Raw genomic sequence first — 16086 nt, forward strand, 5'->3', positions numbered from 1 at the left:
ATGGCTGATTTTTTTTTTCGCCCCAATGCCATATTCTTGCGTCCTCTTATAAAGTGCTGGAAACTCCGTTCGTCGGAGCATTTTGGTTATGCAGACGCGCAGTTTAGGGGGAACAGTGACGGCTCTCTCTCTCTCCAGATTATCCCCACCTTATAACAGTGTTTTGTCCACTGCTTTGCCAGCGACAGGCTGTTGTTACAAACATGCAAATCGTCAATAATCAGGCCCAGATCTCATCCGTGTTCATATTCGAGATGGGTGAGGGTTTGCCTAAATGGGAAATGCACTAAACGGCCTCTTTGTTAAGTACAACTCTATACCAGCTCATTAATATGAATCTGTTAATCATCTGCCTGCAACTCAAAGCACAAACACATGCAGATATGGTCAACGGGTTCAGTTGTTATTCAGGCCAAACATCTGAAGAGGAAATAAATATGATGTAAGTGACGTTGACCGTGGAGTGATGGCTGGTGCCAGAACGGGTGGTCTGAGTGTTACGGAAACTGATCAGCAGCTTGGGTTCTCAAGTATAAATCTCTCGGTTTACTGAGAATGGTCCGGAATCAAACCAAAGGAAAATCCGGTGAACAGCGGTTCTAAAGGCTCCGTTAATGAGAGAACTCAGTGAGATTGGGTAGACTGATTAAATCCGACAGGAAAGCGGCAAGAACTCAAATAACCAAGCACTACGACAGCGGAGTGCAGGAGAGCGTCACTGAGCACCGAACATAGAATTTGGACGGGGTACAGCCGCAGTAAACCCCGAGCATTCACTCAGTGTCACATCATTAGGAACAGGGGTACATAAAAACGTACCCCCTGAGTGTAGACTTCCATACTTTTATCAACTGTCAGTGAGATTTATTACAGGAATTTTTATCCTAAATATCACTGCCAGATATATAAAGTCTTTGTTAAAAAAAACACACAAACAGAATAAAACACACATATTCGTTAATCAGAATCAGACTTTAATCGCCAAGTACCTATGCACATACAAGGAATTTACATCCGGCAGATGTTGTCTCTCTGCTCATAACAATAATAATGATAAATATAAATGAAAATATAGATTATACATACAGGTAGTGCAATCCAAGTAATTGTTAGCCGACAGTTAACCGGCAGTTAACTGTTCAGCAAAGTGACCGCAGTAGGGAAAAAAACTTCTCCAGTGACTATTAGTCTTAGTCTGGAGGGATCTGAAGCGCCTACCTTACGGAAGCAGATCAAACAGTCCGTGCGGAGGATGGGAGGAGTCCTTTATGATGTTCCCCGCCCTCTTCTTCAACCTGGAAGAGTACAGGTCCACAATAGAGGGCAGGGAGGCTCCAATAATGCGCTCGGCAGTCCTCACTGTGCGCTGTAGTCTGGTTCTATCCTGCTTGGTGGCGGCTCCAAACCACACAATGATGGAGGTGTACAGGACAGACTCAATGACTGCAGTGTAGAACTGCAGCAGCAATTCCTGAGGCAGACTGTATTTCCTCAAGAGCCGCAGGAAATACATCCGCTGCTGGGCCTTCTTCAGGATGGAGCTGATGTTCTGCTCCCACTTCAGATCCTGAGAGATGGTGGTTCCCAGGAACCTGAAGTTCTCCACGGTGGACACAGGGCTGCTGAGGACTGTGAGGGGAGACATAGCGGAGGGATGTCTCCTGAAATCCACTATCATCTCCTTTGTCTTGAGCGTGTTCAGCTCCAGATTGTTCCGACTGCACCAGAGCGCCAGTTGGTCCACCTGCTGTTGATATGCAGACTCATCACTATTCTGGATGAGTCCGATGACGGTAGTGGCGTCTGCAAACTTCAAAAGCTTCACATAGGGGTTGGAGGAGGTGCAGTCATTGGTGTAGAGGGAGAACAGCAGTGGAGAGAGGACACACCCCTGGGGGGCGCCGGTGTTGGTGATTCGAATATCCGAGGTGACCTGTCCCATCCTTACCTGCTGACTTCTGTTGGTCAGGAAGCTGTAAATCCAATCGCAGAGGTCAGGTGGCACAGTAAGGTGAGACAATTTGGAGCAGAGGGTATGAGGGACGATGGTGTTAAACGCCGAACTGAAATCCACAAACAGCATCCGAGCATAGGTCTCAGGACGATCCAGATGTTGCAGGATATAGTGGAGTCACAGGTTGACTGCATCGTCTACTGACCTATTTGCCCAGTAGGCAAACTGCAGGGGATCCAGCAGGCTGCTGGTGAGGGTCTTCAGGTGGTTCAACACCAAACGTTCAAAGGATTTCATGACTACAGATGTCAGTGCGACAGGTCTGTAGTCGTTCAGTCCTGTGATGGTGGGTTTCTTGGGGACCGGGATGATGATAGAGCGCTTGAAGCAAGTCGGAACCTCACTCAGCTCCAGAGATCTGTTAAAGAGCTGAGTGAAGATGGGAGCCAGCTGATCAGCACAGGCTCGTAGACAGGAGGGGGAGACCCCATCTGGGCCTGGAGATTTTCGGGTCTTAAGTCGCTGGAACAGTCGACATACTTCTCCTTCGCTGATTCTAAGCTGTGATCCAGGGGGGCTGGGCAGAGATGGTGGGGAGGTGATTGCAGTGATTGGGGGATGAGTGCCAGTGAGTGATGGTCGAGGGAAGGCAGGAAGAGAGACCGAAGAGGGGGGAGGGACAGGTGTAAGATGGACCCTCTCAAATCTACAGTAAAAGGTATTAAGGTCGTCAGCCAAAGCTTTGTTAACCTCAGCGGGGGGGGGGGGGGGGGGGGGCAGGGCGTCTCCTGTAGCCAGTGACCTCCTGCAGGCCTCTCCACACCGACAATGAGTCGTTAGCTGAGAAATTATTCCTCAACTATTCGGAGTAGAACCGCTTGGCCACTCTGATTTCTCTGGTCAGTGCATTTCTGGCCAGCCTGTACAGGGCCCTATTCCCACTCCTGTGGGCGTCCTCCTTAGCTTGGCGAAAATGTCTGAGTTGGGGGTAAACCGTGGCTTATTGTTGGCGAGGGTCCGGAAAGTTTTTGTGGGTACACATGCATCCTCACAAAAACTGATGTAGGATGTCACAGTATCTGTCAGTTCATGTATATTGGTGGCTGCAGCTTCAAAGACACCCCAGTCAGTGGTGTCAAAGCAGTCCTGAAGTTGCTGTTTCACCTCACTGGTCCATTTCTTCACTGTCCTCACCACAGGCTTAGCAGATTTAAGTCTCTGCCTATAGGCTGGGATGAGGTAGATCAGACAGTGGTCAGAGAGTCCTAAGGCTGCACGGGGAATAGAACGGTAAGCATTACTTAGGATAGTATAACAGTGGTCCAGAGTGTTACTGTCCCTGGTGGGGCAGTTAACATGTTGTCTGTATTTCGGGAGTTCGTAATTCAGTCTAGCTCTGTTGATCAACAGCGAATCTGTGTGTTCCCGTTCTAAACGCATAATATGATCAGCCAGCCGCCGAACGGCCTCGCTCACGTTGGCCTGAGGTGGAACATAAACACCAACAAGGATAAATGAGGAAAACTCTCGCGGAGAATAGAAAGGCTTACAGTTCAGAACGAGAAACTCCAGGTTCGTGTCGCAGTGTCTGTGAAGAACCTTAACGTCAGTGCACCAGCCTTCATGGATGTAAAAGCAGATTCCACCACCCCTTGATTTCCCCGATAACTCCGTGACGCGGTCCGCTCGCAGCAGCTGGAAGCCGGAGACGTGCAGACCTCCGTCCGGAACGGAATCACTGAGCCACGTTTCAGTGAAACAAAGAGCCGCAGAATTCGCAAAGTCTCTGCTGGTTCTGGTCAGAAGAAGCAGCTCGTCCATCTTATTAGGAAGAGAGCGAACGTTGGCGAGGTGTATCGCTGGGAGCGCGGAGCGGAATCCCCGCAGTCTCAGTTTAACAAGCACACTGGCTCTCTTCCCTCGTTTACGACTCTTCCATAATCGATACAGAACCGCTGCTCCACCGACCAAGATCTCAGAAAAACTATTCGGGTCAGAGTGGAAAGTTGGAAGGTAGTTGTTAATGATCTGCCTGGTGTTCAGGAGCTCATCCCTGCTGAATATGACTGGATCCGCTTGAACAAAAACAATAAAAAGACACAAAAACACACAAAAAGCCAGAGAGCTCGGCACCGAGGCCGCCATCTGCGGCGCCATTTTGAAACATCCACGCAAACATTTTGAATCCACGCAACCCTAAGGACAATATTGAACTGATAGAAACAATAGCATTACTAGGGCGACCAGTGGGCGTAATAAAGCACCATAGTATTTCCCCTATGATCCTGTCCTTACCTGGTGCTGGACTCCTGATTCTGTTTCCAGCGAATCCGAACATCTGAATTTTATGGCCCTAACAGAATGTGAACACACCCTGAGCAATGTTCAGTTGATAACACGCTCATAAACCTGAACTTCAGCCTATTCAGCATGTAACGCCACACCTTGTTCCACAACGCTTGTGTTAAACCACATGAAAGCTTAATTTGCATGAACAAGTCACTCTTACAAGTTGTCTGAACCAGAATTAATACTACAGTGCAAGCGGTGCAGTAATTGCCTCTCTCCAGAATACTTGATCTGCTCTGGAGAGGAATCGCAACCCGCATCCTGGTCCGGCTGGATGGCGTCGTCACTTCAATTTATTGTACAAGTTAGGGTCAGTTTATTGTCAGATTATAAACTCCAGCGACAGCTCAGGGCAAAGATCGCTGTGGGTTTATTGCACAGAGACAGCAGAAGGAAGGGCGCTCTCAACTCTGATGGAATATTATGTATTTGGAATAATGTTCTCTTTTGAACAGGAGACATTCCTTTTCTCCAGATTTTACTGTGACCCCTCTGCCTGGAGCAGACTTCAAGGTCATCCTGTTTATAAAGGGCCATCTTTAACAGAGAGAGCAGCTGTCCCGAGATAACCATCTCCCAGAGATAACAACCGGTCAAAGTCAACAGCGAGATATGGACGCCCTTCTCCTTCAGCTTATTGCTCACTGACGGGAAACAAGTTACCACATCAGAGTAGCAATCATATGGAATTATCATCATAACCCGATGGCGAATTTGCCTGGCAACCCATTTACTTCACACATACATCCAACAGCATCGCATTTATTTTCCTCGTCAGAGAACGATGGGTAAAAACATTAATTTCACTGAGTTTCTTCTCTGTCAGAGTGTGCTGCTGGTATGTTGAATTAGTAACAGGACATTCACCCCCTCAGTCCTGTTCTGTCATTCTCTGTGATCACAGGGGATTGTGATCTCAGTGACACATCCCTGCGACAGTCTGCAACACTTCACTCCCTTGCCTGTCAAGAATCTCTCTGCTGCGGAATTAAACTCACTGAAAATAATCACTGCTTCTCGTTTTCTTTGAGGAAGAGCATTCTAAACACACACAAGTTCCACCACATAGAGTGTGGAATTAGTAACAGGACATTCGCCCCGTCAGTCCTGTTCCGCCATTGTCTATGATCACAGGGGACTGTGATCTCAGTGACACATCCCTGCGACACTCTGCAAAACTTCACTCCCTTGCCTGTCCAGAATCTGTGCATTGCGGAATTTAAAACATTGAAAACACCAAACTCTGCTTCTCATTTCTTTGAAAGCAGTTCCATCTCATAAAAATAACCTCATCTATCTTCACCTGTTTCAGCTTCCCCTGGAACAGCAACTGATAGTATTGATACGGTAGAAAAACTAGAAATACTTGCTTATTGAAACACCATAACACAGCCCAGTACAGTCCCTGTTCTTACCTGGTGCTGGACTCCTGAGTCTGGTTTCAGTGAATCCGAGTGTCTGAATTTTATGTCTCTAACAGTAAGTGAACACACCCTGAGCAATGTTCAGTTGATAACACGCTCATAAACCAGAACTTCAGTCTGTTTAGCATGTAACGCCGCAGCTTGTTCCACAACGCTTGTGTTAAACCACACAAAGACTCACCTTGCTTGAATGAGTCTTTCTAACTTGTGGTCCGAACTAGAATTAATACTTCAGTGCGCGACATTTTACCACCTCCAGAGAGGAATCATAACCCGCATCCTGGTTCCGTTCGGTTGGTGCCGTCGCTTTGAGTTCTTGTTCACCTTGGGACCAGTTTATTGTCAGATTATAAACTCCAGCGACAGCTCAGGGCAAAGATCGCTGTGGGTTTATTGCACAGAGTGAGCAGAAGCAAGGGCGCTCTCCACTCTGATGAAATATTATGCATTTGGAATAATGTTCTCTTTTGATCAGCGGACATTCCCTTTCTCCAGATTTAATTGTGCCCCCTTGGCCTGGGCTTGCACTGATTTTAAGTTGGCCCATTTAAAAGCCATCTTTAACAGTTGTCCGCAGTTGTAAACTTCGGGTAATGGGCAATGGGGAGCGGCTGTGGCGAGATTGCTATCTCCCAGAGATAACAACCGGTCAAAGTCGACAGCAAGATATGGATGCCCTTCTCCTTCAGTGTATTTTTCACTTACTGGAAGCAAATTGCAGGATCACAGCGCCATCATTTGCATTTTAGACCATTTCCCGCTGGTGAATTTGCTTGATATCGCATTTACTTTGCACGTACATGAATCGTTTTCAATCAGTGAGCGATGGAAAAACTCGAAACATTAAATTCACGGGATCTCTTATTTGTCGGAGGTTCTTGCTGGCATATTCAATTAGTAGCAGGATATTCGGCTATTTTTATTTGAAGAAAGAACAAGCAGAGTTTTGAAATCAATGGCTTGTGGTGCCATCATCTTTAATTCAGCGTGTTCGGAGCGGTGGATCACACAGCACGGGAACAGCCTTTGGTGAGTCGTACCTGTTCTGACCATCCACTCACTGTCCACATTGGTCCCATTTATCAGCACTTGGTTCATAGCCGACTGTCTATCGGCAGTTTCAATTTTCATCAGGATTATTCCCTAGATCACGTGTTGAATGACGGATCAATATGAGGTACTAGCCAGTTCTCCCGGAGTCTGCTTGTGGCTAGGCTGGTCACAAGTATATTGGTCAAGGCCCCAGCAATCTCTTCACTCGCCTCTCTCTGTAACGTGGGGTATATCCCAACAGGGCCTGGAGACTTATACTCCTTAATGCATTCTAAGAGACCCAACACTGTCTCCTCCCTTACTTCAAAATGCCTGTGTATACTTGTACTCTCCGCACTGGTCTCCCTATCTTCCTTGTCTTTCTCCTTGGTAAATATTGATGTAAGTTACTCATTAAGGACCTCACACACATTCTCGAGGGCTCTGTTTGATTCGACCTTCCTGACCGTTACATACTTTTCCTTTTCCTGCTTGACTAAATTCATCACTTCTCACGATATTTAAGGTTCTCTGACGCTGCCAATCTTGTCACTCCGTCATACTGGAATATACCCGTCCTATACTCCGTGCAGTAAACACCCTCCACATGTCAGATGTGGACGCCAGTGTTACGAAGGATGAACAGCTCTGATGGGCAGAAGGGTGCAGAGTTGTCCATGCCCCCCCCCCCCACTTTGGAGAATCACAAACCGTTACTGTTGCTATGCTGCTAATGAGAGAGAGAGATGTAAGAGAAAGCATGCTGGAATTGGAACATCTGCTGCAGATAAGAGAGAGATAAAGCAGGGGAGTGAGACTTGTTGATCCACCATATTGTGACTTCTGAAAGACTTATGGCTTCTGAGAAGGTTGTTTACCTTGTACCATTCTGTTCATTAAAATTCCTCAGTGGACAGCCGGAGTGGGCTGGTTCGATGGACACAGCCATTCAAAATTGATGGACAACTGAGACACTGTGAGTAGGGATAAAAGTGAGGTCTGGGGAGACACCCTTCAGACACACCAGGAGACACACTATTGAGCACTGCTTGAGTGTTGGAACCCACGTGTATGTGTCGGGCATCGGAGTCCGAACAAAGGGATCGATCAGTTTCACTCACGGTGTTATAGCAGGGCCGGTGGGGGCTTATGTGTGTGTCCACTCATGCCAGAGTGACGAGTCCACCACAAAAGAACGGTCTAGCTGAAGGACAGAGGGGTCATACTTGAATGGCCATAACACATCGACGGATCAAGAACGTAAAGGAAGGTTTGCCTGCCTGTAGCTGTTACATCTTGCTCTCTCTCTCTCTCTCCCTCTCTCCCTCCAACAATTACAACAGAACGACCAACATCTACCTCAGCACGTATGAACTGAACGGAACTTTATATTCACATATGACAATTCAATTTCCACTGGACATTGATAGAGCTTGTTTATTATTGATTATTATTATACCCACACTTTTAGGTTTAGTATTGCTAACGTGTATTATATATATATTTCGATTATTGATATTGATTTGTGTATTTTACTAATAAACACTGTTTGAAAATGGTACCACCAGACTCCAACGGATACTTCTTTTTCTGCTGGTTAGACACCCAGTTACGGGGTACGTAAAAAAATTGGGGGCTCGTCCGGGATTTGATTTCAAAATTTGGGGGTCCAGTGAATTGGGCTATTAGTCCATTATCTGATCTGGTTGCGTGGGTAATCAGACTGGAACCAGCAGAGATGGAAATAGACAAATTTATAAAGAACCCGACTTTGGGGGCATTGGAGAAAGCCAGGAAGGTGGAATTTGTGAGTGTTGCGAGACGATTATATCTCTCGGCGCTGAAATCGGCGATGAGAAATTGGGAGATACAGAGGGCCATAGCCCAGCATTATATATCCAAGTCTGTGTTCGCGCTTGATGCATTGAACCTGTTCCCTGAGAAGAAACCAGTTGATGGGGCGGCTCAGTTAGAGATGGAGAAAATAAGGTTGTAGATGGAGAAGAGGAAGATGGAGTATGAGATCCTGCTAAAGGAGTTGGAGGCGAAAAGGGAGAAAGAAAGAGCTGAGTTGGTTGAGAAGGAGAAGAGGCAGCATGAACTTCAGATGAGGCAGCTGGAAGCAGATGAGGAAGAAAGGAAGCTGAAAGGAGGATGGAGGAGGAAGAGAAACAACGGCAGTTCGAGAGGGAGAGATGGCAACATGTGGGTAGCGGGGCAGACCGAGCGGAGAAGTTTAATGTTAGTAGGGAGTTTAGGTTAGTACCTCCATTCGAGGAGACGGACGTTGATAGTTACTTCTTGCATTTTGAAATGGTGGCCGTGAATCAGAAGTGGCCCAGAGATCAGTGGGTGGCGTTGTTACAAAGTGTATTAAAAGGAAAGGCTCAACGGGCATATGCGGCATTGTCCATGGAAGAGTCTGAGGATTATGAGGTAGTAAAACAGGGTATCCTTCGGGCCTACGAGTTGGTACCTGAAGCGTATAGACAAAAGTTCAGAGATTTAAAGATACTGTGGAATCTGACGTATACAGAGATTGCCTATGAGAAGGGTGTGCTCTTGGATCGTTGGTGCGCTGCAGAAAATGTGGAGGAGGATTTCTATCGTTTAAGAGAGTTAATTCTGATTGAAGAATTTAAAGGTTGTGTTTCGGATAATATCCGGACGTATCTGAACGAGAAGACGAATAAATCTATATCGGATTCGCAGATGAATATGCCCTAACCCACAAGACAAAGTTTCCCCCACATAAGAGTTACCAGAAAGGCAGTAGGGACGGTAGGGAAAGTCCACCGGCTAAGGTAGAGGATAAGCCGGGAGCTAGTGGTAAAGGTAAGGAGGAGGACAAGCAGGCTGGCAGGAAGGTTCCTAGCTTGACCTGTTATAATTGTGGAAAGGCTGGTCATATTGCATCTAAGTGCTTTGCTCCGAAGAAGGAGACATTGAGTCGATCAGCAGATCGATGAGGGAGGTCAAGGTGGATAGAGTACGAGAGGGCCGTCAGAAATTTATTTCGGAAGGGACGGTGTCTGTGAAAGAAGGAGAAACCCCAGTTCCAGTGAGAATCTGGAGGGATACTGGGGCTGACCAGTCAGTGATCCTAAGTAAGGTGCTAGATTTCGGTCCTGAAACTGGAGAGGTGGTATTAAGAGGCATGGGAAAAGGGACAGATTTAGCAGGTGGTGACATGTGTTCAACAGTGAAGCTGACAAGCAAGCCTGTGAGTGCTGAGGACCCGCCCCTAGATTCTAAGATCTATCCCGCATGCGCAATCACTGGCAGCATGTCGAGAAAGGCGGCTGAGAAAGAAGACAGTTTAAATGAGTCCACTGTTGATTTGGCTGAGACGTTTTTACCGACCCTGTACCAAGATGGGTTAGGGGATGGTAAAGCGGAGAATAGGGAGGTGAAAGAAGATAAAGGAGAGGAGGTAGATTTGCCCTTAGCCAAGAGGGAATTATAGAGGCACAGAGTAAGGATGAGAAACAGATGAGGCAGTTAGAAGGTCCAGGGTTGGACACGGATGATCTGTCTGGCTTGACAGAACTGTTTGAAGAATTTGAAAAATTTTAATGTTTTCCCGATAATGATTTAAGGGCAGTCCTAGATGAAAAGGATGCCATTACCTTGAAGGAGTCTGCTGGGTTAGCGGATGAAGTTGTTTTAACCCGCAGTGTTGAGTTTACTGCGAATGGGAGTTGCCCAGAGAGTAACGGGGAGGATCAGGGGAACTTAGGATTTGAAAAGGGGACTGGTATTGGAAGCCTAGAAGAGGCAGATGTCCCGTTTGCTTGTGTTCAGGTTGTTGAAGTACCTGTGGAGTCACAGGATACTGAACCTGGTGTTGAAGCTCAGAAAAAGTCTGAGGTATCTGATTTAGTTGAAAAGGAATGAAGTCCTATTGGGTCAGATGGACTTGGTTTAGTGAAGAAAGGGTTAACCTTGGTACCAGTGGGAAGTGAGAATTCTCAGTTGTTTGTATTAAAAGGTGTGTTAAAAGTTAGTGAGGAGATGAAAGCTGGTGATGTGAATATTATTGAAGGAGAAGGGAAAGGTGTTGTTCCTAAATTGAATAAAGAAAATTTAAAGTCTGGATTTGTTTTAGAAGCAGTAACCAGGCTGAAGGAACAATGGCTTGTTAACAAGGTGCCTGTGAATCAATTACAGTTTGTTTTGGAATTTTAAGGTAAACAACTGCCTGATGTTATTCAAGGAGGTGATTTGGTGAGACAGAACCAAAAGTATTGTTTTGACAAAGAGGGATGTTAATCTGAAAACTAATAGAATGAAGGATCCTGAAGATAGAATTAATGACTTGTTCAAAAATAAAGAATTGTGTGGAAGTTCAGAGAAAGGGCTAAGTTTGGAAAACATTGGTGATAAGATAACTCCCATGAAAGGAGTATGTGAAGGCCTATTCCACACTGGTGAGCAAGCTAACCATGTGAGAGTTAAGTGGAAAGGGGCAAAGGTTGACCAGGTGCCATGTTGAATGGCAGGATCTGGTTTTGAGGGAATTTGACAAAGCATGTGAATAATCAAGACAACACCATGGAAGATTGACTGTTGGGTTTGAAAGTAAAATGGAGATTGGTATTTGCACAAACTTCTGTAATGTACCACAGTATAGTTACACATGCATTGGTTCACATTTTGTAGTGTGCACTTGGGCTAGGATCACAGCCCTTTGGTATTTTGTTTTTGCTGACGAAAAGAAAGGAGGTGGGCGGTTGTTGAATTGGAGTCTGATGCTACAGGAATTTGATGTTGAGATACAACATATTAAAGTTGATGCTAAGTTGAATGTATAATTGTATTACCTTTGTAGTTAAGAACACTTCTGTATTTTTGTTAAACTCTGGAATCCTGTAAGACGCTGTATTAGTTAATTTTCAGATTAGTGAACATTCACAGAATGATGGGGGTGTTACGAAGGATGAACAGCTCTGATGGGCAGAAGGGTGCAGAGTTGCCCATGTCCCCCCCCCCCACCTTTGGAGAATCAGGAACAGTTACTGTTGCTATGTTGCTAATGAGAGAGAAAGATGTAAGAGAAAACATGCTGGAATTGGAACATCTGCTGCAGATAAGAGAGAAATAAAGCAGGGAAGTGAGTCTTGTTGATCCACCATATTATGACTTCTGAAAGACTTAAGGCTTCTGAGAGGGTTGTTTATCTTGTACCGTTCTGTTCATTAAAATTCCTCAGTGGACAGCTGGAGTGGGCTGGTTTGATGGACACAGCCATTCAAAATTGATGGAACAACTGAGACCCCGTGAGCAGGGATAAAAGTGAGGTCTGGGGAGACACCCTTCAGACACACTAGGAGACACACTATTGAGCACTGCTTGAGTGTTGGAACCCACCTTAAGGTGTGGAGCATCGGAGACCTAACAAAGGGATCGGTCAGTTTAACTCACAGTGTTATAGCAGGGCGGTGCGGGCTTGTGTACGAGACCACTCATGCCAGGCTGACGAGTCCACCACAGAAGAACGGTCTAGCTGAAGGACAGAGGGGTCATACCTGGATGGCCACAACACATCGACAGAACAAGAAATTAAAGGAAGGTTTGCCTGCCTGTAGCTGTTACATCCTGCTCGCTCACTCCCTCGCTCTCTCTCTCTCCCTCTCTCTCTCTCTCTCTCTCTCTCTCTCTCTCTCTCTCTCTCTCTCTCTCTCTCTCTCTCTCTCTCTCTCTCTCTCTCTCTCTCTCTCTCTCTCTCTCTCTCTCTCCAACAATTACAACACAACGACTAACGTCTACCTCAGCACTTATGAACTGAACTGAACTTCATATTCACAAATGACAATTCATTATCCACTAGACATTGATAGAGCTTGTTTATTAATGATTATTATTATACCCACACTTCTAGGCTTAGTATTGCTAACGTGTATTATCTATATATTTGCATTATTGATATTGATTCGTGTATTTTACTAATAAAAACTGTTTGAAAATAGTACCACCAGACTCCAACGGATACTTCTTTCTCTGCTGGTTTGATACCTCGTTACGGGGTACGTAACAAACTGGGGGCTCGTCCGGGATTTGTGTATTTTATTAGGGGTTTAGTGAATTGGGCTATAAGTCCATTATCTGATCTGGTTGCGTGGGCAACCAGACGGGAACCAGCAGAGATGGAAATAGACAAATTTACCTGACGTTGGGGGCATTGGAGAATGCGAGGAAGGTGGGTTTGGTGAGTGTTGCGAGACGATTAAATCTCTCGGCGGTGAAATCGTCGATGAGAAAGTTGGAGATACAGAGGGCCATAGCCCAGCATTATATATCCAAGTCTGTGTTCGCGCTTGATGCATTGAACCTGTTCCCTGAGAAGAAACCAGTTGATGGGGTGTCTCAGTTAGAGATGGAAAAAATAAGGTTGGAGATGGAGAAGAGGAAAATGGAGTATGAGATCCTGCTAAAGCAGTTGGAGGCGAAAAGGAAGAACGAAAGAGCTGAGTTGGTTGAGAAGGAGAAGCAGAGGCAGCATGAACTTCAGATGAGGCAGCTAGAAGCAGAGGAGGAAGAAAGGAAAGCTGAAAGGAGGAAAGAGGAAGCTGAAAGGCAGATGGAGGAGGAAGAGAAACAACGGCAGTTCGAGAGGGAGAGATGGCAACATGTGTGTAGCGGGGCAGACCGAGTGGAGAAGTTTAATGTTAGTAGGGAGTTTAGGTTAGTACCTCCGTTCGAGGAGACGGACGTTGATAGTTACTTCTTGCATTTTGAAAAGGTGGCCGTGAAGCAGAAGTGGCCCAGAGATCAGTGGGTGGCGTTGTTGCAAAGTGTATTAAAAGGAAAGGCTCAACGGGCATATGCGGCATTGTCCATGGAAGAGTCTGAGGATTATGAGGAAGTAAAACAGGCTATCCTTCGGGCCTACGAGTTGGTACCTGAAGCGTATACACAAAACTTCAGAGATTTAAAGAAACTGTGGAATCAGACGTATACAGAGTTTGTCTATGAGAAGGGTGTGCTGTTGGATCGCTGGTGCGCTGCAGAAAGGGTGGAAGAGGATTTCTATCGTTTAAGGGATTTAATTCTGACTGAAGAATTTAAAGGTTGTGTTTCGCATAATATCCGGACGAATCTGAACGAGAAGTCGAATAAGTCTATAACGGAATTTGCCAGGTTAGCAGATGAACATGCCCTATCGCACAAGACAAAGTTTCCCCCAAATAAGAGTTACCAGAAAGGCAGTAGAGACGGTAGAGAAAGTCCACCGGCTAAGGTAGAGAATAAGCCGGGAGCTAGTGGTAAAGGTAAGGAGGAGGACAAGCAAGCTGGCAGGAAGGTTCCTGGCTGGACCTGTTATAATTGTGGAAAGGTTGATCATATCGCATCTAAGTGCTTTGCTCCGAAGAAGGAGACAGGAAAAGGGAAACCAGCAATCCCGACAGGTTGCATTGAGTCGATCAGCAGATCAACGAGGAAGGCAAAGGTAGATAGACTACGAGAGGGCCGTCAGAAATTTATTTTGGAAGGGACGGTGTCTGTGGAAGAAGGAGAAACTCCAGTTCCAGTGAGAATCTGGAGGGATACTGGGGATGACCAGTCATTGATCCTAAATAAGGTGCTAGGTTTCGGTCCTGAAACTGGAGAGGTGGTATTAAGAGGCATAGGAAAAGGGACAGAAGCTGTACCTTTGCACAGGATCATTTTAAAATGCTACCTGGTATCTGGACCTGTTGAAGTTGGGGTGCGGTCAGAATTACCGAGAGACGGCGTGGACGTCCTTCTTGGTAATGATTTAGCAGGCGGTGACGTGTGTTCAGCAGTGAAGCTGACAAGTAAGCCTGTAAGTGTTGAGGACCCGCCCCTAGATTCTAAGATCTATCCCGCATGCGCAATCACTCGCAGCATGTCGGGAAAGGCGGCTGAGAAAGAAGACAGTTTAAATGAGTCCACTGTTGATTAGGCTGAGACGTTTTTACCGACCCTGTATCTAGAGGGGTTAGGGGATGGTGAAGCGGAGAACAGGGAGGTGAAAGAAGGTAAAGGAGAGGAGGTAGATTTACCCTTAGCCAAGAGGGAATTTATAGAGGCACAGAGTAAGGATGAGAAACAGATGAGGCAGTTAGAAGGTCCAGGGTTGGACACGGATGATCTGTCTGGCTTGACAGAACTGTTTGAAGAAGTTGAAAAATTTAAATGTGTTCCCGATAATGATTTAAGGGCAGTCCTAGATGAAAAGGATGCCATTACTTTGAAGGAGTCTGCTGGGTTAGCAGATGAAGTTGCTTTAACCCGCAGGGTTGAGTTTACTCCGGATGGGAGTTGCCCAGAAAGTAACTGGGAGGATCAGGGGAACTTAGAATTTGAAAAGGGGACTGGTATTGGAAGCCTAGAAGAGGCAGATGTCCCGTTTGCTTGTCTTCAGGTTGTTGAAGTACCTGTGGAGTCACAGGATACTGAACCTAGAGTTGAAGCTCAGAAAAAGTCTGAGGTGTCTGATTTAGTTGAAAAGGAATGCACTCCTTTTGGATAAGATGGACTTGGTTTACTGAAGAAAGGATTAACGTTGGTACCAGTGGAAAGTGAGAATTCTCTGTTGTTTGTATTAGAAGGTGTGTTAAAAGTTACTGAGGAGATGAAAGCTGGTGATGTGAATATTATTGAAGGAGAAGGGAAAGGTGTTGTTCCTAAATTGAATAAAGAAAATTTAATGTCTGGATTGGTTTTAGAAGCAGTAACCAGGCTGAAGGAAAACTCGCTTGTTAACAAGGTGCCTGTGAATCAATTACAGTTTGTTTTGGAATTTGAAGGTAAACAACTCGCTGATGTTATTCAAGGATGTGATTTGGAGAGCCAGAACCAAAAGTGCTGTTTTGACAAAGAGGGATCACTTGCAGATGTTCAACTAAAAACTAATAGAATGAATGGTCCTGAAGATAGAATTAATGACTTGCTTAAAAATAAAGAAGTGTGTGGAAGTTCAGAGAATGGGCTAAATTTGGAAAACATTGGTGATAAGATAAATCCTATGAAAGGAGTATGTGAAGGCCTATTCCACACTGGTGAGCAAGCTAACCATGTGAGAGTTAAGTGGAAAAGGGGCAAAGGTTGACCATGTCTCTGGACCTGATGAAATTTCAGTGGAAATGATACAAGCCCCAGAAGATCTGGGCATGGATATTCATTTTGAAAAGTTTAATGGCATATATGAGTCTGGTGTATTGCCTGATGATCTCTTGAAATCAGTATTTATAATTCTGCCTAAAATTCCTGGAACTATTGACTGCGAAAAATATAGAACAATCAGTCTTATGAGTCACATAATAAAGATTTTTTTGATAATTGTTCTGAGTCGAATTAAAA

General features: G+C 45.5%; 1 long non-coding RNA gene across 1 annotated transcript in view; it reads right to left on the reverse strand.

The window, feature by feature from the left end:
* Nucleotides 1-16086, reverse strand: part of LOC140722341 (uncharacterized) — a 100072-nt gene that overhangs the window by 1874 nt on the left and 82112 nt on the right. The window lies entirely within an intron of this gene.

Source organism: Hemitrygon akajei, unplaced genomic scaffold (genome assembly GCF_048418815.1).
Source record: "Hemitrygon akajei unplaced genomic scaffold, sHemAka1.3 Scf000075, whole genome shotgun sequence".
NCBI classification, from domain to species: domain Eukaryota; kingdom Metazoa; phylum Chordata; class Chondrichthyes; order Myliobatiformes; family Dasyatidae; genus Hemitrygon; species Hemitrygon akajei.